At 37.9% G+C, this 26,661-nt stretch overlaps 1 long non-coding RNA gene across 2 annotated transcripts in view; it reads right to left on the bottom strand.

Annotated features, from left to right (window-relative positions):
• LOC143670487 (uncharacterized) overlaps nucleotides 1–26,661 on the bottom strand; it is a 139,320-nt gene that overhangs the window by 10,371 nt on the left and 102,288 nt on the right. Inside the window, exons 2-5 of one of the 2 annotated variants that reach the window (XR_013169377.1) lie at nucleotides 23,186–23,386; nucleotides 15,696–15,830; nucleotides 13,464–13,570; nucleotides 1,936–2,049 (exon numbers count right to left, since the gene is read on the bottom strand). This is a non-coding gene — a long non-coding RNA (uncharacterized LOC143670487). The remainder of the gene's footprint in view (nucleotides 1–1,935; nucleotides 2,050–13,463; nucleotides 13,571–15,695; nucleotides 15,831–23,185; nucleotides 23,387–26,661) is intronic. The other variant, XR_013169376.1, reaches the window with a different exon arrangement.

The raw sequence follows: 26,661 nt of genomic DNA, 5'->3' as shown, positions 1-26,661 counted from the left end.
ATATATACCTTTATAGAGTAGCAGGTAAAGTGCTTTGCTGGTCAAGGGTGATATTTAAAAACATTTATGAAAATTGTTAGATTTTTAAAAAGCTGACCAAAACCCTTGGTTTCAAAGCTGGGGATAGTTCTGGGAAGGCAAGTAACTGAGAGCAAAGACCTTTCTGATGGCCCTGAAGGGAAGCTTATTATTTCTTTAAATATATTCTCATTTAACTGTGATCTATGGGGCATGGCTAACAATTTTACTGGGGATAAAAATCAGACAGTTACTGCTGTGAAGATAATAATGTGTGGGAAAACATGCTAGAGGATATGTTGGCTATGTTTCCACAATACTGTTGAATAACAGTGAATTTTTTGTTGGGGTTGTAATAAAGTCAATGAACTCGTAGTGAATTTACTTGTGTTAAGAATAGGTAGCTAATACACAGAGGATGTGGTTATTACCCAGAGTAGAAAATCCTTTTGTAATAGCTCTTCTTCACTAAGAAAAGCAATCACAGCACATGTCCCCTGCATCCCAAACATTCTCAACTTGAAATAGTGAGCTCCTTCCATTGCAGTCTACTTTGGAGTGGATCTTAAGCATGAGATGTGCAGAAAAGGGACTTCCTCAAAATTCAAATGGGGAACTCAGTTGTGAAGACTTTCTGTGTTATCCCAATCTGTTTGGATTGTCCCACTTTGGTGGATATGGCCATTTCTGCACTGAGAATCTGTCTGAAAAGGTCCTATCTTAAGGTAGTGCAAATGCAAGGACCGAGAGAATTTCACTAAGAAAAATGTTGGAAATAAACCTGAATAGACACAAGGAACCCAGCTCTATTTTAGTGTTAACAAATCCAACCAGAATCGGCCATATTATCATTTAAATTTTCATGGGAGTTTCTCCTAGTTAGATAGATAAATATATATATAACTGAATATTCCCATTTGGAAGTCTGTCTTCCCTTTGGACTGTTAATTTAGGAAATGAGGAGGAAATCACAAATTATCTCTCAAATTCCTGCCTCACACACAACCAGTCCTCTTGCTAAACCATGGGTTTCAGCATTCAAGTGTTTTATCTCTAAACAAATCCCTCTGTAGCTGAAACAAACATAGACAAGAAATCTATTACGGATCTACCCAAGAAAACCTGGTATTAAGCAGGGAATTAGTCATTTCTATCTCTTAGTAAGCCAAAGGGAACAATGTTGAAGTTAAAGTTATTTATTTTTTTAAAGAAATGAATTGGCTTTCCTAATAGGTCCACAGTCATCTAATTGGAAAACACACTCAATTTGTTTCGGTAGACCTTGAAATTGAACAACCAGTTTTCTCTGGCCATTAAGTCAGCCTTGATTTGGTCCAGGCATTAAGTCAAGCTGACCAGTTTGAATGCCTCTTTTTCATACTTTTAAACTCATTGTTTGGCATCATTTAGAAAATGTTTGATTTCAAGATTCTTGGTTCTTTATAGAAAGAATCGTTCGTTTGTTAAAGAGAGAATAAGGAAAGCACATATGTTTTTTTCTGAGAAATTGAAATATGAAAGAGTATACGAATAATTACATTTAAAATATTTACCTCCATTTAAACACATTGGAGGAATTTCCCCGTATTTATGCTTTCCTTTGTCCCACTTCATTCTTAAATAAACCCAGAAGTGAGAATAGTTCTCTCTTAGTTACACTGGCCCTTTAAACAAATCATTTACTTAAACAAGAATTACTTTTGTTATGCATGATAGGGACCTTTTGTAATTGCTGCTATTATTATTTATTAAGCACCAAAAGTATATCATATTCTGCATTAAACACAAAGAAATGCATTGACTGTCTCAAAGTAATTTGGCCGACAAAACTGACAGCCTGAGAATCTGACAACCCTGATAAGTCTTCATCCTCCATCAACCATTGCACTTATTAAAATTTACCTAATGAACACTTACATGATCCACATATTCTTCCTTGAGAAATGAGGCTGGCTTCGTACCACAAGTTTCGATGCAAAGGGCGCAGGTCACCGTAATCATTCGGAAGAAAAGAACTAGAGTAGTTTGTGCCTGAAATGGGTAGGAAAGATGACTTTGGACATTGAGATTTTTTTTTTTTTTTACCAAACTAAAAGACTAATGGAAAAAATTATAACTAATAAACAAAATAATATAAAAACGTTAACAATCTAGAAAACTAAAAAGCACGAAAACAAACCCCAAAATAAAGTAAACTGTCAAAGTCAAATGTTTCACTACAAAAACATACTCAAAATATTTGCCTGTTGATCACCAGCAGAAGGATTCTGCAAATGGGAGTTGCTTTCAATACAAGGACGTAGAGAGCAAGAGCAAATTCGACAGTGAACTGGTTCAGTCATATAATCCTCTCTTCATCTGGACCAAGCTTTGAATTGAAGCATTAATGCTGATCTGAGCAAGGCCAAATGATTTTCACATAGGGGGCAATTTTGTGATAGTGGCTGAACTACAGAGTGTGATCTCTTGATACCACATCTATTGACTGATTATAAAAAGTCAGAATGAGGGAGAGTAAATACGATGCAATTGCATTTCTTTTCCTAAGTGTGTTGGGATGCTTGAGGTAGCATGTCTCCTCATTTGAGGATCAAATCCTAGCACATAAGTGTTCTTCAGTACGATTTACATCTGCAGTAAACATTACAAACTCCAAATATTCCTTTCCTCTCTCCATGGGTTCCACTCAAAACTATGCAGAATCGGGCAACAGAGGAATTATTATTCTCCCATTTTACACAAGAAACTTTTGTACTTAGGTGAGTCATGCCTTTAATTTACAGTGTGCCTGAGCTGCGACTTCAACACAGATTTTGTAATTCTATTCCCAAATTTCTTTCCATGAACTATTGACATTCCTCTTGAGGTAGGAAAAAAATTTTTTAAAGTATTTAAAAAAAAAAATAACTACCTGCAGTTATGTCTACACACTAAGATAAGCATCAAGTAACATAGCCAAGGAGACACTCTTCCTTTCCATCTAAGTTTGGAAAACTTCTAGCCCATAGGTCACATCTGATTACCACTTGCTTCTGCAGAGCCCGCAAGGTAGAAATGGATTTTACATTTTAAAAGTTGAAAAAGAAAAGAACAAAGCAAGAATAATAATGATTGGAACATAAAAATTCTATGATGTTTAAACGTCGGTGTCCATCAGTCAAGTTTCATCAGCACAAGCCATGCCCATTCCTTCAAGTGCATTAATGCCACCAGGGCAGACATGAGTAGTTGAAATGGTCTGGGTGAGGATATTTACTTTCTGGCCCTTTTCAGAAAATATCTGCTGATTCTGGTTTAGGCAAACATCTTAAAATGCCCCTGGGGTACGGAGAGGGAACTTATTAGGTCTGTTCTCTAAAGAAAGAGTCTAAACAAAAGAATGCTGACTGTCCTGTAACATGGAGAAGAATCGAGGGTTTCAGAGAGAGAGAGAAGATTGATGGTGTGCACTGATTTTGTGTCCTCAGGAAAGATTTGTTGAAGTCCTAACTCCTGCTACATCCGAATGAGACATTACTTAGAAATAGGGTCTTTGCAGATAGAATCGAGTTAAGATAAAGTCATACTACATTAGGGTAGGTTCTAAATGCAAACACCGGTGTCTCTAGAGGAAGAAGAGAGGACACAGACAGACACAGAGAGAATGCCATGTGAAAACAAAGGCAGAGATTGGATGGATCTAACACCAAGAAACACCAAGGAGTGATGGCAGCCATCAGAAGGTGAGAGAGAGGCAAGGAAGGTTTCTTCCCTGGAGTGTTCAAAGGCAGACTAGCCCTGCTTCATTTTGGACTTCTGGTGTCCAAAATGGTGAGACAATATTTCTGTCTTTTTTTAAGCCTCCTAATTTGTGTGACTACTAATACAGTTGGAAAAAAGAGACACTAGGGATGAGGACAGGGACACATTATGAAGTGGAGCTGCTGTTACTTTTTTGTTAACATTTTTGCTTTTGCATCTCCTGCCTGGATACTTTAGGGAGACCATAAATCAATACATTTTTGGATACCATGTGGCTTTTTGAGCTGGTAGAGCAGAGAAAAGTTTCCCACCATAGGAGGAGGGAACATAGAAAAGTTTCCCACTGCAGGAGGAAGGAAGCACCTTAGTGGAACATGGTCAGCAGAAATTCTCCATGCCTGGGGACAGCCAATGATTCTTAGGATGGGAAATCTTTATATTTATTTTAAAGCAATTGCTTCTGCCTTCTTGCCGTAATCCCTCCTCCATGCTCCAACCTTAAGTATGCCAGTTGCCTTCCACAGCCTCGGGGGAATGCCTTCCATAGTCTCCTGGAAATGCCTTGTGGGAAGTGGGATGTCATGGGGTAGAATTCGGTGTAGCCATCATGACATTTGTAGGAGGAGGAAACCATAGGCAAGATCTGCTATAGCCCCAAACTCTGACCAACCAAGAGGTCTCAAGTACCCCAGAGCCCCTTGGGATGGTGATGGGCCACAAAACAGAATATGGGATGGAAGCTTGATTCAGCAATGTGCTTATTAAGAGAGAACTCAACGGATGGGAGAATTTGGGGGCATAACTGATGGTTGACATCCAGGTTATATTCTTTGGCTTACAAATTGAAGTACACTTTATGTACATGAACTCCAAGATTCCAATTATCAGCCAACATCTTTCCAATTATTAACTTTAAATTGACCTATTCTCTTTAGCTGTTAAATTCTTAGAACATCTGTTCCCCAATCACTCTCCAAATTTATATTTGGATAGAGGCAGGAGAGATGAAAACAATCATGCTTTTAAGAAGTGCCAAATGGATTCAGAAGATAACCTTATTTCAGAGAAATTAATTAAATGAATGTTGTTTTCTCTTTAATTGTTTCTCACCTAAAATCCAGCATGCTCGGGTTAATACTTTTCTATGTTTAATTGAATTTTCATAGTGCCTTTTATTGTAAGACCCAGGTTATATGGTAAGGTGGTAATTTTAATGTGATTATTACATTGCTGTACAAGATTATACCATCAAAGTACGTGCAGCAACAGTATTTATGGAAGCTCCTTTTCTAGACCTTTTTTCTCTTCCTTGTTGAGTTTCCCAAATGTAGCAATTGCTTCAGACAAGAGATGGGATACCTATGTGTGCATCAGTCAATTCAATGTTTTAAGTTTCAAGCAGCTTTTTAAAGAGTTAAGTTGCAGCTTCAATTTTAAGAAAATAAAGTCAGGAATTTTCTTTATTTTACACATTTATCTATCAAATGACTCAAAACATATTTTTAAAAGGAAGGGCATTTATAAAATATTGATAACAATGTTATATATATTCATATATTATTGACTTCATCAACGAACATTTTGTTGACACAGTCAAGGGCATTTTTTCCTCCTTCCCATTTGTTTAGAGCTGTTATTCCAACAAAGGTACCCTAACACTATTGTCACTTTAGGAAGGTTTTTTAAAACCTATACCTGAAATTTGAAACTTCAACATAAAAAATCATATTTAGTTATCTCATCATATTTTTACTTTTTTGTATAACACTTTTGCTTTTTCATCTCCTGCCTGGATACTTTAGGGAGACCATAAATCAATACATTTTCGGATACCATATGGCTTTTTGACACTAATGGGCAGTGTCTGAGTACAACACAAGATGTTTCTAAGACGCTAATGCTTCTTTTATGAATGGAAGTTTCTAGATGTAAACAAGTTAGAGCACAGCTATGAAGAGAAAGTGGTCACATCTCAGAAGAAAATGAATACATGTCCCAAATACTTCCTCACAGACTTATTCTTCATTATGATTTCGTTGTCCAGAGTCAGAGAAACCTATAACACAGGCTTAACTCAGTATCATTAATCATGTTCTTAAAAATAGGGCCTGAAAGGTGGAAAATCAGAATTTGTGAAATAAGCTAAATAATTCTAGGGTTCTTTTGAACAGCAATGACAGGTAGCAGCAATAACTGGCCTGAGAAATCAGTGGATTGAAGAATTTCAAGAAGTCTTGCCCTCACCCCAAGAATTGGGAGTCACTCTTTATCTGCTACTCATGTTTATAGAGTTTTGTTTCTCTCAATTAAGCCTTTAATCCAATACATTGTGCATGCTTTCTTATGTGGCATTTGTACTGTCATATAATTAAATTCTCTCTACATATATGTATACCTTCGTTTTGTTGATATCTAATAAAACTGCATGGTGGAGAGAGGGGATGATTTTGACTCCTGGGAATTTTGAGGTTTTTTCTTGCAGTACAAGTCACTTTCTGAAAACGTTGCAGATGACAATGCATAATGTCTTTCTTTGTGATGTATATTTCTCTCTCTTCTTATATCAGTTAGATCAAATATTTTTGTTTACCAACTCTAAATTTATATCTTATTTTTGTCTGTTTGTTTCTTATAGAGATGTGTCACATTCTTCTATAAAAGATGGGTTTTTCAAAATGTCTTTGGTAATTCTATCATTTTAGGCTTCATGTTTGCCAAGACTCTGTAAGTTTTAAATGTAAGTTTATAATTGTTAAATATTTTTAATGGGATCATTTATTCATTATGTCATATCACTCACTTGTATTGTTTACACATGACTTAAATTCTACTGCATGCCAGCTTCATTTTTTTATGTTTGCCTGGTATTTAATTTTCTTTGCCTTTATTTTAAAACTCTTACATCGTTTTGTAGTAGGAATGTCTCTACTAAATAGTATAGAGCTTGATTGAAAGTGTTTATTTTTAATTCAGACTGTTGGAGATGAACCATGTGCCCCACAAAAGATGTGTTTTTAATCTTAATCCATATTTCTGTTGGATATGAATCCATTCATAAATAGGACCTTGGGAAGATGTTATTATTAATTAAGTTGAGGCCAAATTGAATCTGGCTGTGTCATCTTCCTTATTACCAAAGGCCGTAAAAAGAGAGAAAAAGCTAGAGGAAGAAACCAGAAGTCAGCAGAAACTAGAGAAGCAGTCAGGAGGAAAGAGGGATTGTCATTTGATGGAGGGCTGAAATCACCAGAACACGAGAGACTTTGGAGAAAGTACAGCCTTGCTGGCATCTTGATTTTGGACTTCTGGCTTTCAAAACCATGAGATCATAAATGTTTATTCCTTGAGCCAGCCTTTTATGCTTTATTTTTGTGGCAGGTATAATGGTCAGGGTTCTCTAGGGAGACAGAACCTACAGGAGATAGCTGTGAATATGATGAGATTTTTATAAAATTGTGTCATACAGCAGTGGAGATGTGCAAGTCCAAATTCTGTCGGGCGGACTGCAAGTTGAGAACTCTGACGAAGGTTTTTGCTGAATTCCCCAGGAGAAGCTGGCCAGCTGAAGTAGAAATGAACATTCTCTCTTCTGACAATTAAAGTCACCATTTCTCCTTTGAAAGCCTTCAAATTGATTGGATAAAACATCTCTCATTGCAGAAGGCAATCTTTTCAGAGAAGGCAATCTTTTCAGTTGATTGTAGATGAAATCAGCCATAACATCATCAACACACTGATGATTAAGTCCATGAAATGCCTCACAGTAACAGGCCAGTGCCTGGTTGGCCAGACAACTGGACATCGTGGTTGACTTATGAGTCTAACCATCATAGTAGGTCATGAAAACTAAGACACAATCTGGGAGCCTCTGCTTTTCAATGGGCAATGTATTGTGGTTACAGATATAATTGGACATTATGTCTGCAATTTCACTTCATATTTTCAGTTTTTCATTCTGTCCTTTATCTTGCTTCATTTTTTTCTCCCTTTTCCTGACCTCAGATGATTTTATTGATTTTTTGGAAAACTTCCCTTGTTTTTCCCACTTGCTCTTTTAAGTATTTGGATTTATAATTTTCTAACCAACTGTAAAGCTCTTAAGTTTCATAATCACCTTTTTGAATGAGACAGGGAAGTTAATATACTCAAATTGGCCAAACTTCTCTTCCATAACTAATTCCTTATTAATATTGTGCAGCATTTCTGTTCCAGTGTACATTTTTAAAAATTAATTTTTACTTAAAAGCATTGCATTCCTACCAAGCAAAAACCTACCAGTGAACTTTTAATATAAAAAATTCATATTAAATTAAAAATTATTTTATAATCAGTGCTTATTTATAGATTTACCAATGTAGTTCACTGTAGTTTTTATTTTCTACTTTAAATCTTAGAACTTCCCATTGCATCTAGTATTCTTTGTGCTAAAATATATCTTTTTGTTCATTTCTTTTTGAAGACTCTTTGGGCAAAATATTTCCAGAGTTACTTATTTCTGAAAATACCTTTATTTTATTCAGTTTGGCAGCGTAGATGGCAGTGTTTATAATTCCCTATTTTGCATCACTGTTTCAGGTGTTTTGTGACAGACATATTTCCTAGGTGACCCCAATAATTCCCACTTCCTGGTGCTCGTACCTTTAGGGAATTCTTCCCCTTGAACGTGAGAAGGGCCTGTGACTTGCTTCCAACCCATAGAACTTGGGAAGGGTGAAAGGATTTTTCAGGGGTAATGTACAGGACCAAATTAGTTGATTTTGTGTTAATCGGAAGAGAGATTGTTTTAGATGGGTCTGACGTAATCCCTAAGAAGAAGAGAGGTTCTCTTTGTAGGCCTGATAAATCAAGTGGTCATTTCTGAAAGCCCATTTGGCCTCTCCCTGGGGTGGGGAGGCTTTAGCATTACCCCCAGTGACCCACATCTTTGGGAATGCAAATCCTACACACACCCTGCCTCTTGGATTATGGGATGCCCCTTCTATGTTTGTGTTATGCCACATGACATTCTCTCTTGCTAGCAGACTCTCTCTTCTTGATGTTAAAAGAAGAGGATTGGGAGGCACCTCTTCCAAGGAGCTGAGGATGGCTCTAAGATAAGAGAGTGGCCTCCAAACACCAGCTAGCAAGAAGCCAGAGTCTCGCCCTAAGCCACAAGTAAATTAATTCTGCCAGCAACCTGACTGAGATTGGAAGCAGAATCTTCGCCAGGTGAGACAGCATCTGGCCAACATCTTGATGGCAGAAGTGAGAACCTGAATGGAGGACTCAGCCAAGCCATGCCCATAACCTTGTCCTTCAGAAACTGCATGGTAATCAATGTCTGTTAGGTTAATATGTTACGTGGCAGGAGATCATGAGTACATAGGCAATTGAGTATCAGTGTTGATTAGAGTCTAAGTCCCTGCTTCTGGATATAAATCCACTTTGTTTCCCTCTGACTCAATTTTCTAATCTATAAATCCCCGATTTCACCAGCTCATTATGGGGATAAATTAATAGCAGCATGAGCGGCTCAAAGTAAATACCTAAAAGGAGCTATCATTATTATTATTATTCAAAGATAGGTTGTATACAATGAGAGATCAATGTTGCTTACCTTTACAAATAAAGATTGATACTCAGATGGGAAGGACTTGCCTTAATAACACATGCTTTCAGAACATCTAACCCTCTCTTGGTTGTGTGACAGGTTTAAATGGTAGGTCTCTCTTCTTCCAAGAAGTCTCTAATTACGTGATTTCTATACTTACCCCCCCCCCAAACCTTGGCAATCTATTGATTTTTGAAGTGAATGCATTGATTTTTTTCTCTTTTATATCACAGTGCCAAAGGCGTTTGATAAACGAGCTGTGGCCTCGCTGTGAACTAACAGAACTCCCACTGATAGAGAAGCAATTAAGATATCATCTGGACATCTAAGTGGCATGATTCCTAAGGACTTGAGTTGAAATTCTTGGATGCTCGTAGATGCATATCTGGTGAGTCCTCCCCAACCAAAGGCCAGAAGGAATTTCTCACATTCCCTTCTATAACACCCCTCATCACATCATTTAAAAATATTCCAATCTGTTTTTATGATCCTCATAAATAGTAGCATTTTGTTATTCGATAAAATTTTTTGTTGGCACCCAAGTTATTTGATTTTGTAAATGGAATCTTAACTTTCCTTGACGTTTTTCTTTTTTATCTAAACAGAGCAAATCAGAATAGTGATGCATAAAACCAGAAATTAGACTAATAATATATAAAGATAGGTATTTAATTTTCATTTATCATACTGGTTTTAGTCACTCCTGACCATGCTGCTTGAATAGGAGTCTTCAAAAATCAATAAATGACTTCACTGTGAAAAATTATCAATCATGTCATTCAATATGGTAGAGCTGGTGAAAATTCTGGAATGGTACATACGTTTTCTATTGCTGGGTTGGGCTGTATTTCGATCTGGAGGCTCAAATGCAGAAGGACTCATCTCCAAAGTCCTTCAAGCTACTGGCAGAATTCATTTCTTTGCAGCTGTGTGAGTGAGGGCTCCCAATTTCTGATGGCTTATCGCTGGAGGCCACCTGCAGTTCCTTGCCTCTTGGGTTTTCCAACTTTTATTTCACCAAGCCCCAGGAAAGACTTTCTTGCTTCAGGGGGGGCTCAGTTCCTTTTAAGGTCTTTAATCTAGATAAATCAGGTCTGCTCTGCCAGGATCATTTCCCTTTTGATTAATTCAGAGTTAGATGATTTGGGTCATTCACAGGAGGTGCTAAATTCTACCACCTTTGCCACATTTTTGGCTACAAGTAACTCATTGGTCCACACTTCAAGACATATAGGGCATGAAACAGGGGGTGGGAAATAAGGTGCCTAGCCTAAAGAACTTGCACTACAGACAGTATGAATAGATAATCGCAAAGAAAGATGATTCCAGGACAAAAGCAGTAATGGAAAAATACATGGTAATTAAAATGGAAATATATATATATATATATATTTCAAAGCAGGAAATGCAACTCCCTGCTGCTGAGACTTCATTTTTAGTCCTGAATTTCCCATTCAATTTGTGAATTTCAACAAGCTGATTAAATTCTCTGGGAATCAACAATAAAAGGAGTGTTTGGATTTGACAAGCTTTAAGGTACCATCTATCGCCAGTGTCTTAGGATGCTAAAAAATCGATGATAGTTTCATTGGCCATTGCCTGGAGAAAAACATTGATTTCAACCTTGCTTCCTGATATGTAAGCCACTGAGCTGCTGAAATGCACCAAGTCCAAATTGAGATGCATAAAATACATGCTAAATTTCAAAAACAAAGGCAAAAAAAGAATGCACAATGTTTCATTAATAATTTTCTACTGATCACATTTTGACATTATTCTATGTTTGATATGTTGGGCTATATAAAAATACATTCTCAAAATCTACTTCATCCACTTCTTTGAATTTTAATGTAGCTTCCAGCATATTAGAATCTACATAATTGACTTGTAATATATTTCTATTAGATAGCACTGATCTGGAAATTCTTTCTTCCTTATTACACTTGCTTGCTGGATTTCTTTTCTTTCTTTTTGGTGCATTTGTATGAACCTAAAAGTATATCTACATTAGTCAAAATTCTCATAATCCCGAAGTACCATTCCATGGTACAATTTGAGGCAAAATTTGAAAAGATTTTACTGAGTGAAAGAAGGCAAACCCAAAAGGACATCTATGGTATGATTCCATTTGTATGAAATGGAGGGGGCTGCATTTCCTGCTTTGAAACCAGGCTTGACTTCTCCCCTACAGCTGTGCTATCAAAGTCCTAGATTGCAACTTCTTCCAATAGAAGGCTGATTTGCCTACATTTAAAATCTGTTATTTAGTGCAGCCACCTTCATCAATTACCTTAGCCAAATCTTTTGGAACACTTGCTGTAGCTTCTACATTAGCACTTGCACTTTTATCTTATGGAGATGGCTTCTTTCCTTAAACCTCCATGAACCAACCTCTGCTAGCTTCAGACTTTTCTTCTGCAGCTTCCTCACCATTGTCAGCCTTCCTAGAATTGAGGCGAGTTAGGGTCTTGTGCTGGTTTAGGCTTTGGCTTACAGGAATGTTCTGACAGTTTGCTCTCCTATCCAGACCACTATAACTTGTTCCATATCAGTAACAAGGCTGTTTCATGCGTTCATTGAAGCAGCATTTTTAATTTCATTTAAGAACTGTTCCTTCGCCTTCACAGCTTGACTAACTGTTTGGATCAAGAGGCTTAGTTTTTGGCATATCTTGGCTGTTGATATGCTTTCCTAAGCTTAATCATTTCTAGCTTTTGATTTAAAATGAAAGATGTGCGACTCTTCCTTTCACTTGGACATTTAGAGTCCACTTTAGGTTAATTGGTCTAGTTCCAATACAGTTGCATCTCAGGGAATAGGGAGGCTTGAGGAGGGAGCTGGGGAAACAGTGGTTGGTGGAGCAGTCAGAACACACGCACATTTGTGGATTAAGTTTACCATCTTAAATGGGTGCGGCTCATGGTGCCCCAAAACAATTTGCAACAGTAGCATCAACCATTGATCACAGATTACCATAAAAATATAATAATAGTGAAAAACTTTCAAATATTGCTAGAATTATCAAAATGTGACAGAGAGACCCAATGTGAGCACATATTGTTGGGAAACTGGTGCCAATAGAATTGCTCAATGCAGGGTTGCCACAAATCTTCAATTTGTTGATGTATCAGTGAAGCACAATAAAGTGCAATAAAATGAGATAAGCCTGTAATTACTCTCTAAAGAGACTGCCCCTAGTTAATCACAGAAATGGGATTAGATTCCATGACTTCAAACTCAGTGCTCTTTGTGGTGTTTGGTGAGGCTCAGAGCTCATAAAAAAAAAAGTGACCAAATATCCACAAGAAAGTCTGGCTAGGTATTTGAAAATAGTATTCCATTTCACTCCTGTTAAGCTGTCAGCTTTCATGAATTGTGTAGAAGCAGCTTTGAAGCTAAAGTGATATCTATAAGTTATCTGAAATCGTGCTGACTAAAGGGGCCTTACTGAATTCCAAAGGTAATGAGTTCAAAATCAGATCTCATGGTTACACTCACGTTAGCTAATAATCATTGCAATATCCACTTTGGCAATTATTCACTTTTTAATGTAGCACAATTAAATAAATGTCAAGTACTTTCTTTTCCGTGAGTTCCTCAGATGTGAACTTAGAAATTACAGGCTGCATGCTCAGCAGCCTTACAGAGAATTGTTGGCACTTGGAGAATATTTTAAGTTTGTCATGCTTCTTGGCAGAAGTTTTAGAACCTGGATGGAAGCCTTCAAATCTAACATCTCAGGTTTTCTCTCAGTAGCTACTTAATATGAGTTTCATCATCCAAATTTTTATTATTTTTAACGATCCATTCTTTATAACCAGGACACCTATATTGAAGGTATGTACAGAAACTAAATCAACCGTTATATAAGAGTCTTCTTGGATATGGAAAATGTTAAGCCTGCCCTCAAAAGGTGTGTTTTCTATACAAAAGATAGTGGGTATATTTGGGGATCTTAAGACACAGCTGTTTTAAAGATGTTTTTATATCTTCAGGGAAAGGTTGATCTTTTTCCATGATCTTTATCCTACAATTAGGTGCATCTGGAGCAGAACTTAGCTTTAAAGTACTTTAGTTAGTGGAGAGTGAAAAGCATAAACAAGGTGAGTCTCACCTATCTCATGGTTCATTCTTTTGTGACCCTCTGGCAGATAGTATAAACAGTCCGTTTAGAAGTCTGGATTTTTTGTAATAGAAATGTGCAGCCTTCTGTCTATTACTCTGTTAACAGGAAATAAAGCATAGGAGAGTAGTTAATGAACTATTTTTAACTGAAAAAAATCACAGCACATATGGAAAAAAATCAAATAGTACAAAAACATAGAGAAAAGATTTCATTTTTCTTGGAGAGCAGATTCTGAGACACCCTTCCCTGCAGGGGACATTTGGCATCCTTCTCAAACCTTCTGGAAACAGTCCGAATTAGTACAAATGGATGCGTCCATGTGAACACACACATACTGGCTTTCATGACTGCCTAGTAGCATTATGTTTAATGCTCTCATTTAACCAACTTGGGCCAATTCAATGGTCATTCTTTTAATTATTTTCTCCATTTTTGTGCAATTATAAAGCAATGCTACCATAAAGAAACACCCTTGAAAATATATCTCTGTATCATGCATCAGGAAACATTTCTTGTTGATATTCTGGGTCAAGAGCTATGAAGGTTTTTAATGGGGATCAGCAAGGCCAAACCCTCCTCCTGAGGCTCTCCCCACATTGAGCAGAAGGTCTGTCAATCTTTAAGATGATTGTCAATTGGAAGGTGAAAGGTAAGTCTTCCCCTCATTGTTTTGATGTGTCGTCTCTTTGTTCATGTGGGAAAGAGTTTTCCACTTGCTAAAAGGTATTTCTAATTTTGTCCCTCCCCAATCTCTTTTCAGTCTTTGTTGCTTTGCATTTAATGCTGTGAACATCGTTTTAAGCATGCTAGCTCACCATTTTAGATTTTGCACCTATTCCCCAGCTGTTACCAGTCATTTTACATTGCTTATGTTGCGTTTGCTACTGAGACATCTTAACTTCATGTCACTAATTTTGTCAGTCTTTTTCCTTCTGGGTTCTTTCTGTATTTTCATGTGTTCCAGCACCCAAACATTACTTCCATGATGTTGATGACACAATACATCATGATGATGCCAAATACTACATTTGATCACTTGCATCCTTTTGAAAAATGATGACCAAGGTTTTAAACACTATTCCTTTGATAATCTGTGTTTCTGTATACATGGGCGGGGCATAAGTTTATTTCAATAATTATTGAAAAAAACGGTAGCAAGAAAACACAAGCTCCTTCAGATGGGTTAAGGTTCTGTAAGCAGACAGTCACAAGATGTTTTACTGTATCGAGTGAATTTTAGAGTTTTGCCCTAGTGGCTGTCCTGAGAAGAGGTTAAGTTACAGCAAGACACCCGCTCTTGCAATGGATATCTGGAAGAAATTCCCAATCGAAAGAAACAAGGTCACCAAAGCATCCTCGCCCCTAAAGATTATCTAAAACCTGAAAATGCAACCATGGCTCAGAGAGACAATCGGTTCTTAACTGTTCCTGGTGCTTAAAAACAATGACATTTTAAAAATAACCTTCAGGGGTTTTAAAATTCCAAAGGCTGGCCCTGAAAACAACACAGAAGAGAATGTACAGTAAAAATTAAGTGGAGAAACGAAGAATTATTATGAGTGGGCCATAAGACAGGTGGTATTTCAGGCCAAGACTTAGGGACTTATTTTAGGAAAAGATACTGACGTGTAGGAGGCACCTTCACTCGGGAACCAGCGATCAGCATCCAACTTGGAAAAGAGGAGTGCAGTGGAGAAAGTATGGAGCAGAGAATAGGATTTTATATGCCCAAATCCTTACCATCCTGACTACTTTAGGGATTTCCAGAGGATTTATGAAATCTTTGGGACATGTACCTTTCTTTTTTATGCTGTTCAAGGGGCTGGCATGGGAGACACATTTTTGTTTTTTTAATTTGATACTTAAAATTCCCTTTGTACAATAATGCTCCTACATATCCATGGCAAAAGCATGCAATTATGTTTTCAGGGATGGCAGTATGAGAGTTTTAAAGGCAGATGACATTCAGGTACTACTTTTTGGCTTTTTCCTTTTAAAACCTTAAAGCATAAAAAGCCGGACAAAAGCCAGAGGAAGAAAAAGTTTGCCTGGTCTCCTCGTCGCCAGCCCCACTGAGCTCCTTTGCTTTTGCCTCCTCAGAAAAGGGAGGTGTTCATCAGAAAAATACTTGGGAAGTCTGCCTGGGCTCTGCTCACTGTTATTACGTGTCTCTTGTCTGTGCATCTTTTATCACCACACTCAGTTTTTAATCTCACGCACCTCTTCGCTGCCAGCTGTGGAGTTTATCTTCCAATATTTGTTATGAAGCAGCAAGGGTGGCTGGCAGGCATTGCCTTCTCACATGATGAAAGGAGAGGGGGCACTGCTCCCTACGTCGATAAGTGCACGGCTGTCCTGGTTCAGAGAGAAATCAGGTTAGATTGAAAACAGAGCAGGCTTTAGGGGAAAAGAAAAGAAAAACCCCTTGGCAGCAAACAAACGAGATACTATACTCATGATTGGAGTTCATCATAGCTAGAGAATCACAACAGAGTGAATGATGGAGCGTAACATGTGTGAGAAAACACAGATTCTGGGGTTTCCTCGATGGTGCAGAGAATGCCTCTATGCAAACAGGTGCCTCAAATCAGCTCCCCTCCACTTTTCCAGGGTCTTTTAAGGACTTACCTGTGACTCCCAAGCATGGATATAAGAGACGAAAACAGGACTTTTGCTATGCATTGTCAGACAAGAGATGTGAAGACGAGAGTTCTATACTGAGCACCATTCTGCCTATAGAGACAGGGAAAGCACATCCCACGATACAGAAAGCTCAGTGTTACCAGGAAGCCAGACACACATTATCAATTTAATTCCTTTCTCAGTTATTTTTCACACCATGGAAATGATTCTAAAAATAACCCACAGAATTATATAACTCCCTCTGCCATTATACTACTGTTTTTTGGTTTGTGTGTGTGTTGTTTTTTGTTTGTTTTTTGACAAACTCCCAGACTCATATGCCAAGAGCTGCTTCAGTGGAAAGCAATATAAAAAGATATATATCTCAGTAGACCCTTCTCCTTCATTAAGTTCTAGACTGGTGATGCTACCGGAAGTTATGACAAAATCTCCACAATCCTGGAAGTGCAATTTAAGCAGTGGGTTAAGTTGTAAAATGAGTGTTTCCACAGCCAGTGCTTTAACAGTTTGATGTAAATGCTTTCACTACATTTACAGAGCCCAGACTCTCCGAGAAAACAAAACAGAAATAAACAATAAAAGAGTGAGCTCAGATTCCTGGGGAGTCTATAGGCAAAGAATAGGGCACAGAGCTGTGGACAAGCCTTGAGTTAAAAGAGTTTGAATATCCTTTAGACAAAGTAACATCATTTAAGTCTAGTCTCTGATTCAAATCACATCAAATCCTGAAGGTATTTTGGAACACTGCATGGCTTGGAAGTCAAGATTTAACATCCGCCTCCTCTCATCATTGTTAAATCGTTTTGTTTCAAATGGGTTTTCTTTCTTTCTTTTTTTTTTAATGAAAGAAAAGGACTCAAAGTCAACTTATTACGACAACGAAATCTCAAATTGCCTCAAATATATTCAAAAGTACCTGTTATTATGGACTTAAGTCACTCACAGAATCAAAATATGCGGGTAAAATAGCAGCTAGAAGCTATTTCTGATAATCAACATGAAGTCAGGATTCTCATTTCTACAACCACAGAGGGGCCTTGAGTAAACCAAATAAGACAATTTACCTTTTCTAATTTTCAGTGATGGAGAATGTGAATAAGTGGTGAGTTATTTTCAGGCCTTCACTGAATGCTGTGGTGAAGATATGATCCCAGTTAGCCAACAGCTGATACATTGTTATGTGTTTCCTTAGTTATACTTAGCCTTGAAATTAAATCACCCAATGGAATCTATTTTTTTTTAGTTGGTGGGGATAAAAAATAGATGGGGAGAGGGACATGTTCAGGGCTTGAAATCTAAATGGCTTTTCTAATAGTATATAATTACGAAGTCCTTAAAATGTCTTGTCTTGTTTATATATATATTTATTTTTTAAATTCCTATCTGTATGTGATGTGTTTGCTTTTACTGTAAACTCATTGAGGGCAGGGCTCTGACTCCTTTTGTCCATAAAATAGGAATTATTGCCCTTCTCAAGCCATCCATGACATCATTCGAATTAAACTGATCCACTCACAGGTGACTCATCAAATTTGCCAAGTAAACATGACTTAGTTCTTATTACAATAGCCTCAGTTTTATAGATTTCTCCAGCTTGGGAAAAACTTAAGTAACAAGACTTAGCCAGGCCTTGCCAGAATGCAAGGCCTTTGAACAATTTTCAGTTCACTCTTTCTCCCTTCTTTCCTCATTATTCTCCTGGTCATCACTGCAGAAGTTATTTTGATTAAGTTCCTCCCATGGCCAGGGAAATCTTTGCAGCAAGCACTAGCAGTAAGCAAATAAAGTGCTCTGTTTGCTCAGATAAAGCCATAACTTACTATTAATATATTAGCTCAAAACAACGCCCTTCTATGACCTCACAATTCTTGTGGGTTAGGAGTTCCCTAACTGTCCAGCTGGGTCATCTGCTCAGGTCTCATTGGCTGTGGTAAAGATGTTAGGTGGGCTATGTTCTCATCTAGAAGCCTGACTGGAGAAGAATCAGCTTCCACACTCATACAGGCTGTTACCAGAATTAACGTCTCTGTGGTTGTAGAAACAAGAATCCTGACTTCATGTTGGTTATCAGAAACTCAGCAACTACGAGCCAGCCTCAGCTCACGGGGTCCCACCACATACACAAGGCCACCTATTCTGCAGGGTCAGCAAGAGAGACGTTCTCTAGGGAGTGTCTGCTAGCATGGTGGAGTTTTATGTAGCATAATGTAAACACAGCAGTGTCATCTCCTGATGCTGGGCACATGCAAAAGAGGCATATGTAAGGACACTGGTGGTTTGAAGCTATTATGTACCCCAGAAAAGCCATGTTTCAATCCTGATGCGATGTTGTGGAAGCAGCAATTTCTTTTAATCCTGATTCAATACCATAGGCTGGAAACATTTGATTAGATTATCGCCATGGAGATGTGATGCGTGTGGGTGTGACCTTTTGATTAGACAGAGATATGACTCCAACCATTCCTGATGGGTCTTGATTAGCTTACTAGAGTCTTTAAAATGGGAAACATCTTGGAGAAACCTCAGAAACAACAGAGCTGACAAAGCGCAGAGTTGTCAGAAACTTCAGAGCCAAGAGCTGATACTGATGCCTACCCTTGGAAAACAGAGACACAGATGTTTGGAAACGCTGGGAGTCTAGCAGATGTCACCATGAGATATTAAGCAAGCCAGAACCTGGCGAGAGCTAAGGGAAGCCAAGAGAGCTAAGGGAAGCCAAGAGATGAAAGTAGGCACTGGAGAAGCAAAGTGAGGAACCCCCACAGGAACAGAGGCTGAAAGTAATGGGTTCCAGGAGCAAGGGACCTGCAGATACCAGCCATGTGACTACCCGACTGACAAAGATGTTACTGACCCATCAGCCTTCCTTGAATTAAGGTATCTTTCCCTGTATGCCTCAGTTTGGACATTTTTATAGGATTAGAACTGTAAACTTGTAACTTACTAAATTCCCTTTATAAAAGCCATTCTATTTCTGGTATACTGCATTCAAGTAGCTTACAAACTAGAACAGGTACAGATACCAGAAGGTGGAAATTCGTGGGGAGCTCTTTGCAGTCTGTCCACCACACAAGATGGCCCCAAAATTCTCAGACAAATACATAATAACAGGCTATGCTGATTGCTATGAGGCAAATCCAAAGGAAGCTACCAAAATATACTGGAAAAGAACAACAACAGAAAATATTGGAGAAATAGGAAATTCCCTTTGGTGGAAGGAAACTTTTACATGAGACCCAAAGAATGAGTAGTGCATAGTTAAAACATCGGAAAGGTGTATGCTATAGGCACAAGGACTTTTGCAGAGAGAATAGATGGTCAGAACCCTTGGCCATGATGTGGATGTTTATGTTTGTCTAAAAATCAGTAGAAAATCATCACCAGACTTTCCAGAATGTAACCACTCTTATAGATCTGTTTTGGTGATTGTGATGATGATGATAATCCAAATACTGCTAGAACTGTAGAGAAGATTCTTATCCATGAGTCATCTTAACTCTGTTTATATTTTCAAGCAGCATAATTTCCCCTCCCCAAATTTCTTTTTTTCCCATATTTTCAATTTCTGTTTATAGTGTGACCATTTCCAGATTTCATAGAAATTGATTTCAGACTCATCAGTAATTTTTTCCTCTGCCTGACTTCCAAATCCTAAGCTGTTGAATAGTCTATACCTCCTGAAACATTGCTTCTTCACCTCCCCATTCATTGTGGTGGCACAATGTCTCCCATCACTTATTACAAGTTCCTAATTGTGCCCCTGCCACTGCCAATCCATCATACACCAACTCTAGAAGTGTTTTCCCTATGTGCAGAAACACAGGGGCCACCTTTCTTCTTTCTCCACAATAGAACCATCTTACCCCAAATCAACCTGCATAACCTTTCATTGAATCACTCTTTCTCTCGTTCTCTTTCTCTCTCTCTCTCTGATCAAAGTTTCAATATTTACCTGCTATTACATATTATGAAACAAATGAATAGATTTTTTTTCTACAAAATTTTATGGCATTTGATATGATTTGCCTTAAAATCGACTAGATGGGGAAAACAAATTTGCTTTGGAGAGACTTGGAAGCACCCATGAAAGAAATAAGCAATCCCTGGTCAGCTGCAATTGATATTCAAGGAGCTGTCATTCCTATGCAGAAGGTTTAAAGCTTCTACAACCCAATTTGTAAAGGTGGAATTCTTGAAAAACAATCTCCTGAGTTTGGAGGTAGATGCCTCTACACTTGAGCATCTGTCTACATTTCCAAGTTTACAGTGGGGCTCCCTTTTTTCAGCCTATGGGTCAGTTCATGCTGAAGCACTCTTTCTGCTAAATGCATCCCATATCATTTTACTTCCTGTTTTTGTTTTGTTGTTCATGAGGCTTTATATCTTCAATGTCCTTTAGCCATCTTCCAACCAATGACTGCAGGTTGCATTTATAAAACTTCCATTTTTCTCCAGTTGGACTTTGTCTTCAAAACAGTGTGTGTGTCATGCTAGCTGCAAGTGACCTCTACATTAAAAAAATAAAAGACTGATAAAGAAGTCATCTCTAAGCCATCCATGTGATCTGACAGAATTCATCGCTTTTGACCTGAACAAGGCAGAGCGTCTACTGAGGATCATGTGGCCTTAGAGAAAAAAATATGCTAGATATGAAGAGATTTCAAGTGGTTCTCGCCCTGTCTCTACCACTGATTAGTTATGTCTGATGAATTGCTTTTGTTTATTCCATCAACTTTATTTATGCTTTTCCTGTTAGCCTCAAGTATTTCCTTCTGGGATGCTATTATGGATTGAACTGTGTCTTCCAAAAGGACACGCTTACATCCTAACTGCTGGTCTTGCATATGTGGTCCTATTTTAAAATAGGACTTTTGAATTAATAGGTCTTAAAGATGAGGACTTATGATTAATAAAGAAGAGGTCAAGATGGATTAGGGTAGGCTCTAATCTGATATGACTGTGTCCTTTTATGAGGAGCAGAGAGAAAGGAGAGAATACCATGGGACGACTGAGGCAGAGAATGGTATGCATTGCTGGCAATCCAACTCCAGGAGCCAAGAGAGAGAGGCATGGAACAGGTTCTTCCCTTAGGTTCCAGAGGGAGCATGGCCCTGCCGACACCTAGAGTTCAGACTTCTGGTCTCCAGAACCGTGAGGGAATAGATTTCTGCTATTTAAGCCCCTGAGCCCATGATTCTTTGTTATGATAGCCGTCGGAGACTGACATAGGTCCCAACTGTTTCCTCACTTTCAGCCCATCATTTTCATAGAACTGAGTCCAACACAACTTGACAATGGAATCCACAACTTTGATCTTAGCCAACCAGCAGCTCAAATTCCATGATGATCTCAGTGATTATTTTGGCCACACTCAGCCAAAGTCAAAGAGACCCTATGGGAATTTGGGCTGGATTTGCTGGAACATGAGGCTCATTCAAATATGAAAGGATATAGCCCCTGAAGCTTCAGGTAGACAGAAAGTCATCACATTCTTGCATTTCAAGATAATCTAAACTTTAAAAATATACATATACATTGCATGCACATACACGTGTATATGGACACATGTATATATCCATAATGTTTATATGTATTTGATATCTTCACTTAGGCATACATGCATAAAATTACTCTTACTTGTATCATCTGATGAAGGAGAACCACAATCTCCTGCATAGCAGAGTTCTTTGCCAGTCCACAGTTACATTTTTGGCAGGCTGGTCACCTTGTACAATAATGTCAAAAAAGATGATTTGTTTGCCTTAAAATTTTGCCTTTATAATTTTATTTTTAAAAGCCTAGCAAATGAAATATTCTAAAAATGATCATGGTGATAAATACACACCTATGCGATGATATTGTTAGCCACTGATTGGATACTTTGGATGGACTGTATGATATCCCAATAAAAATGTTTTTTAAAAAATCAAAGAAACAACACTCCTCTTAGAGAAGGTTCCCCAAAACTGGGGTTAACCCTGTTCCTGGAAACACATGCTATTTTACACAATTTTGGGGTAACTAGCTATGAAGGAGAATAACATTGGTGGAGAGTTAAGAATAAAAGAGATGCTGAATTAAATGGGAAAAAAAGTTTAACAAATGGAATAATGGATGTTTTGATACTATAAGAAGAAATAGATATTTTACAAAGTTCATGAGATCCACACAAAAATGAAACACTCACTGAGATGAGTAACAGTGAATCTCCAGCTTATCAGGTAAAAGCGTGCCAAATGTATGTGACTGTAAAGGAAAAGAACAAAATTACAGGATATGTGAAACTCTAGAACAATGTCATCAGTGATTTTGTTTAAAAGGAATATTTTGGTATCTGTTTTTGCTTTATGGACAGAAAGATTTCTTATAGCATACCGATTACCATTTTATTTTCTCGCACTTAACTTCAGTATTAACTTTTAGGAACATATGTAAGAAAGTAAGGGGTATGTGAATTGGTTAAAAAGAATACTCATGTGTATTAATTTCATCTACCAGTACATTCCTGGAATTTTTAGAGAATTAACTATGCTATGCCAATAGCCTACCAAAAAAAAATCCTAATCCTTATGAAACCTAAAGGTTTTCTGTCAGGGAACTTTAATGTACATTTTCTTTTAAATTTCCTCCTCATTCTTATTTATTTTGTTTGCAGGAGGCTGAGCAGCTTGAGCTGTTTTTAATTCCTTGTTACACTGATGTGGGGTTTCTTTTTACTTTGTCAGCATGGAGTATTATCAAGAAATAAAAAGCTTCTCTTTGGTAGTAGGAGAGAAGTAGTTGTTTGTTTGATTATTGCTTCTCTTTATACTTCTTGCCAAGTTATGAAACTCAATTTTGATCATATACATTTCATTTCTGAATTGCCCAAGACTCTCATTTAAAGGAAATTCCACCTCCTTTAGTCTGTTCCCATAAATAACGTAGCCATGTATTTGTTAAGTGTCACCATCGTCAGACTTGTTGAATGAAGAAGGCTTTTCTACTGGAAGGGAAAATGGGTCTGCTCTACTCCTACAACCTTAGAAAGTATTCATCTATCTCAATTCCTGGAAGCCACGCTCTACCTTGTCAGGTCAATGGATTTTGTCCCCAAGGCCGGATTTCTGTGCATCTCAGTCTGTGATCAGAAAAGCTGGACGTTCACAGAAGATACGGACTGGTCCCAGGTTTAACACCTACTGAAGCATCCTGTGCCATGTGATTTTGCTTCCCATCTGATTTCCCAAAAACCTCATGAAGATGTAGGAATAGTATATTCTGTCCTCCTATAATAGAACATGTGATCTCAAGGTTACGATAAGTAGTTCCAGGAAATGTCAAAATCCTCGATGGTTATTGCAACCCAGAAAATATTTATTTTCCAGAAATGTGAGTGTGTGCCTATGTTTTCTCCAAACTAGTAATCAAAAATTGTCAGTACCTGCTATCTGATTTACCATTCCACTTTCAAAAGACAACTTTTGATTCTCTGAATTAAAATATTGTAAAATAAAAGATTTGAAAAACCAAGAATGTTGCCTTGATGAGAAATCATTCATTTCTCCAGATATCATCTTTACAATTTTTTTTAAGGCATAATAAAAAAAGTCAAACTATCCAAGGGGATAGTAATTGCATAAATTGTCAGATAGCAAAGTCAATAAAATTTTAATCAAATGTCCTTATGCTTAGATAGAAAAAATATATAAATCATTTAAACATTTATTGAAAACATTTATTGAAAGACAGATGTAAACTACTGTCTTTTAGAGACCATCCATATTTAATTTTTATATTTTATAAACTATGACCATATTTTAGGCAGTCATATAAAAATGAATTAAAACAAAGTTCTCATGTGGCAATTGAAATAGATTTTGCTTGTTAATTTTGGATCATAGGCACCTAAATACCTAGTTCTCAACATTGAGATATTACAGACCTTTTTAGAAGAAATATTCTATACATAGTTGAACTCTATGGGAAATCTTATAGACTTTGAGTGAATTTTAGTGAGCCTAGCATTACAATTTTAAGTATGCAAGGGTTACTATATTTCCCTTAACTACCCATATGAAAACACAGCAGGTTTTACAACAGTGGCAAAATGTCCTTTTTAAGTTAAATGCACTTAACACATTTTAAAAGGGGAAAAAATTCAAATATTAATGCTCAGTGAACTATGTGGGCAGACTTGGCTCTATGTCTTGCAACCCCATCTCCTCTTCTTGGAAACACATGAAGACCGCATTTATCAGAGAACCTTACAGTTGGGTTGACATTGCCTTCTGTCCAATGGAATGTATGTATAATCCAGGTATGGTCAATTCCTGGCCAGTTGAACTTTGTCCCAGGCCAACAGAATGCAAAGGGTCAAGCAGAAGACTCTGAAGGGACCCAGAAAAAGGGAGGTACAAGAGAGAAGAAAAGGAGGGCTCTGAGCTATAGACCCTCATCCTTCCAAGTGGAATCCATGGGCCAGAGGCAACAGCTGAGAGCTTGTTAGAAACACAGAATCTAACACCTCTGTCAGCTGGGAAGTCATGGGACGGGTGTCTGCTGGTCCCTTCCTCCAGGGCTCCATTGCTTTCAGCCTCTCTTCCTGTGGGGGTTCCTCACTTTGCTTCTGTGCAGCTGCCTTTCATCTCTCAGCTTCCCTTGGCTCTCTCCAGGTTCTGGTTTGCTTGCCATCTCACAGTGATGTCTGCTGGGCTCCAAGCATCTCCAACATCCACGTCTGTTCTCTGAAGCAACTCTTCTCCAAGTATCTTTATCTGTTCTGTCAGCTCTAAAGCTTCTGTCATTTCTGAGGTTTCTCAAAAATGTCTCCTCTTTTAAAGGATTCCAGTAAACTAATCAAGACCCAGCTGGAATAGGTGGAGTCACATCTCCACTTAATCCAAAGTCACACCCACAATTGGGTATGCCACATTCTCTGTGGGGATAATCTTATCAAAAGTTTCCAACCTAGGGCAGGCCATGGTGACTCAGCAGGCAAGAATGCTTGCCTGCCATGCCAGAGGACCCAGGTTCAATTCCCGGTGCCTGCTCATGTAAAAAAAAAAAAAATTCCAACCTAAAGTACTGCATCAGGATTAAAAGAAACATCTGCCTACACAAGATTGAATCAGGATTAAAACATGCCTTTTCTAGAGTATATAATATCTTTTAATAGACACACTGGGCTCTTTCTATTTTCCTACTCTGCCTCCAGCCTTTCTTGTAATAACCAGCAAGTCTCACTGAGAGCTCATTAGTAAGTAAAAGCTCCTCTTGCATCCAGGGTACATAATAATATGTGGCATAATATAGATATTACATTAGAAAAAAGGCAAAATCGTAACTCTCTATTTAGATGCAAAATAAACTTGTGCCAAGTATTTTAGTACTTTTAATTAATACATTTAATTAATACATTCAATTATTTAATTAAATTAAATAAATTTAATTAATTTAATTAATTTAATACATCTAATTTATAGTTCGATAAGGAATGTGAAAATGGATGCAAAATGGACAAGCTGGTGGCATTAGTTTCCTGGTATGTAGCCTGGCAGCCTTGGCACATCAAAAGCCCATCATACTGATTCCAAATCCACAGGGTGAAAATCAGCTGCATTCTATGGGACATGATTTCCATTGCTTTGGACAGGGATTATCTGCACCAACATCCGTTTTACATCCTTTACGAATTTGTAAAATAGCCTAACCAAAGGCAAATAAAAGAAGAAACAACTAGATGGATGAGCTAGTCAGGACACCCACCAGATTTCAAAGGCTTTTACAATTTTTCCTTACAGGGGCCATAAACCATTCTAAGAACTGGTTAAAATGTGAGCTGATTTTGTCTGGCTTGTTGGAGTGAAGACTGGCTCTTCCTTCCATGCTCTGATACAGGGGAGAAGGTTCTCCCCTCTGTCCTGCCCTTCCAGGGGCCTGTTCTCTTTGGAAGGCTCAAGACAAGTTAACATTTCGTCGGTTATGCATCTTTTTCTCCTAAAAAGGGTGTGAGTGATGATTTTTGCAGGTTTCTACCATCTAAGCAGATGTGAGGGAAGAAAAGATTGTTAAGCCTTTTGACATCTGGCTACAGGCACAGCTGGCTTTGTTAGGAGGAGATGGGAAAGTAAAAGGGGTAGGACTGTGTCCATGCTGGGGTGGAAGCAGTGCAGAGGGAGACAACAGTAAGAGCAAAAACCTGCCAGGGGACTGAATCTGCTACTAGGGGTGAGAAGGAAACAGCAGTCCCTCTACTCTAATAGAAAGGTCCCTAATGTAGGCATCTCCTTTTCTTGGTAGAACACTTTCATTATTACAATTCACTTCCACCGACAGACATGCAAAAATGTATTGAGTAATTGCCACTGATTGGGGCAGGCATTTACTGCAGTTGAATATTCTCGCCATATTCATTCAGGACAAAATAATAAATCAGTTGTATTCTAAGGAACAAAAGTACTAAATAGAAGTAAGTGGAATGAAGTGGAATGCTGATACCTACATTTGCATTGTACTTTACGGTTTTTCAAACACTTTACCAACAAGACTCTGTTACACAATT

This window comes from Tamandua tetradactyla, chromosome X, assembly GCF_023851605.1.
Source record: "Tamandua tetradactyla isolate mTamTet1 chromosome X, mTamTet1.pri, whole genome shotgun sequence".
Taxonomy (NCBI): Eukaryota; Metazoa; Chordata; class Mammalia; order Pilosa; family Myrmecophagidae; genus Tamandua; species Tamandua tetradactyla.
Note: the sequence above shows the minus strand (reverse complement) of the source record. Positions and strands in the feature narration are given on the sequence as shown.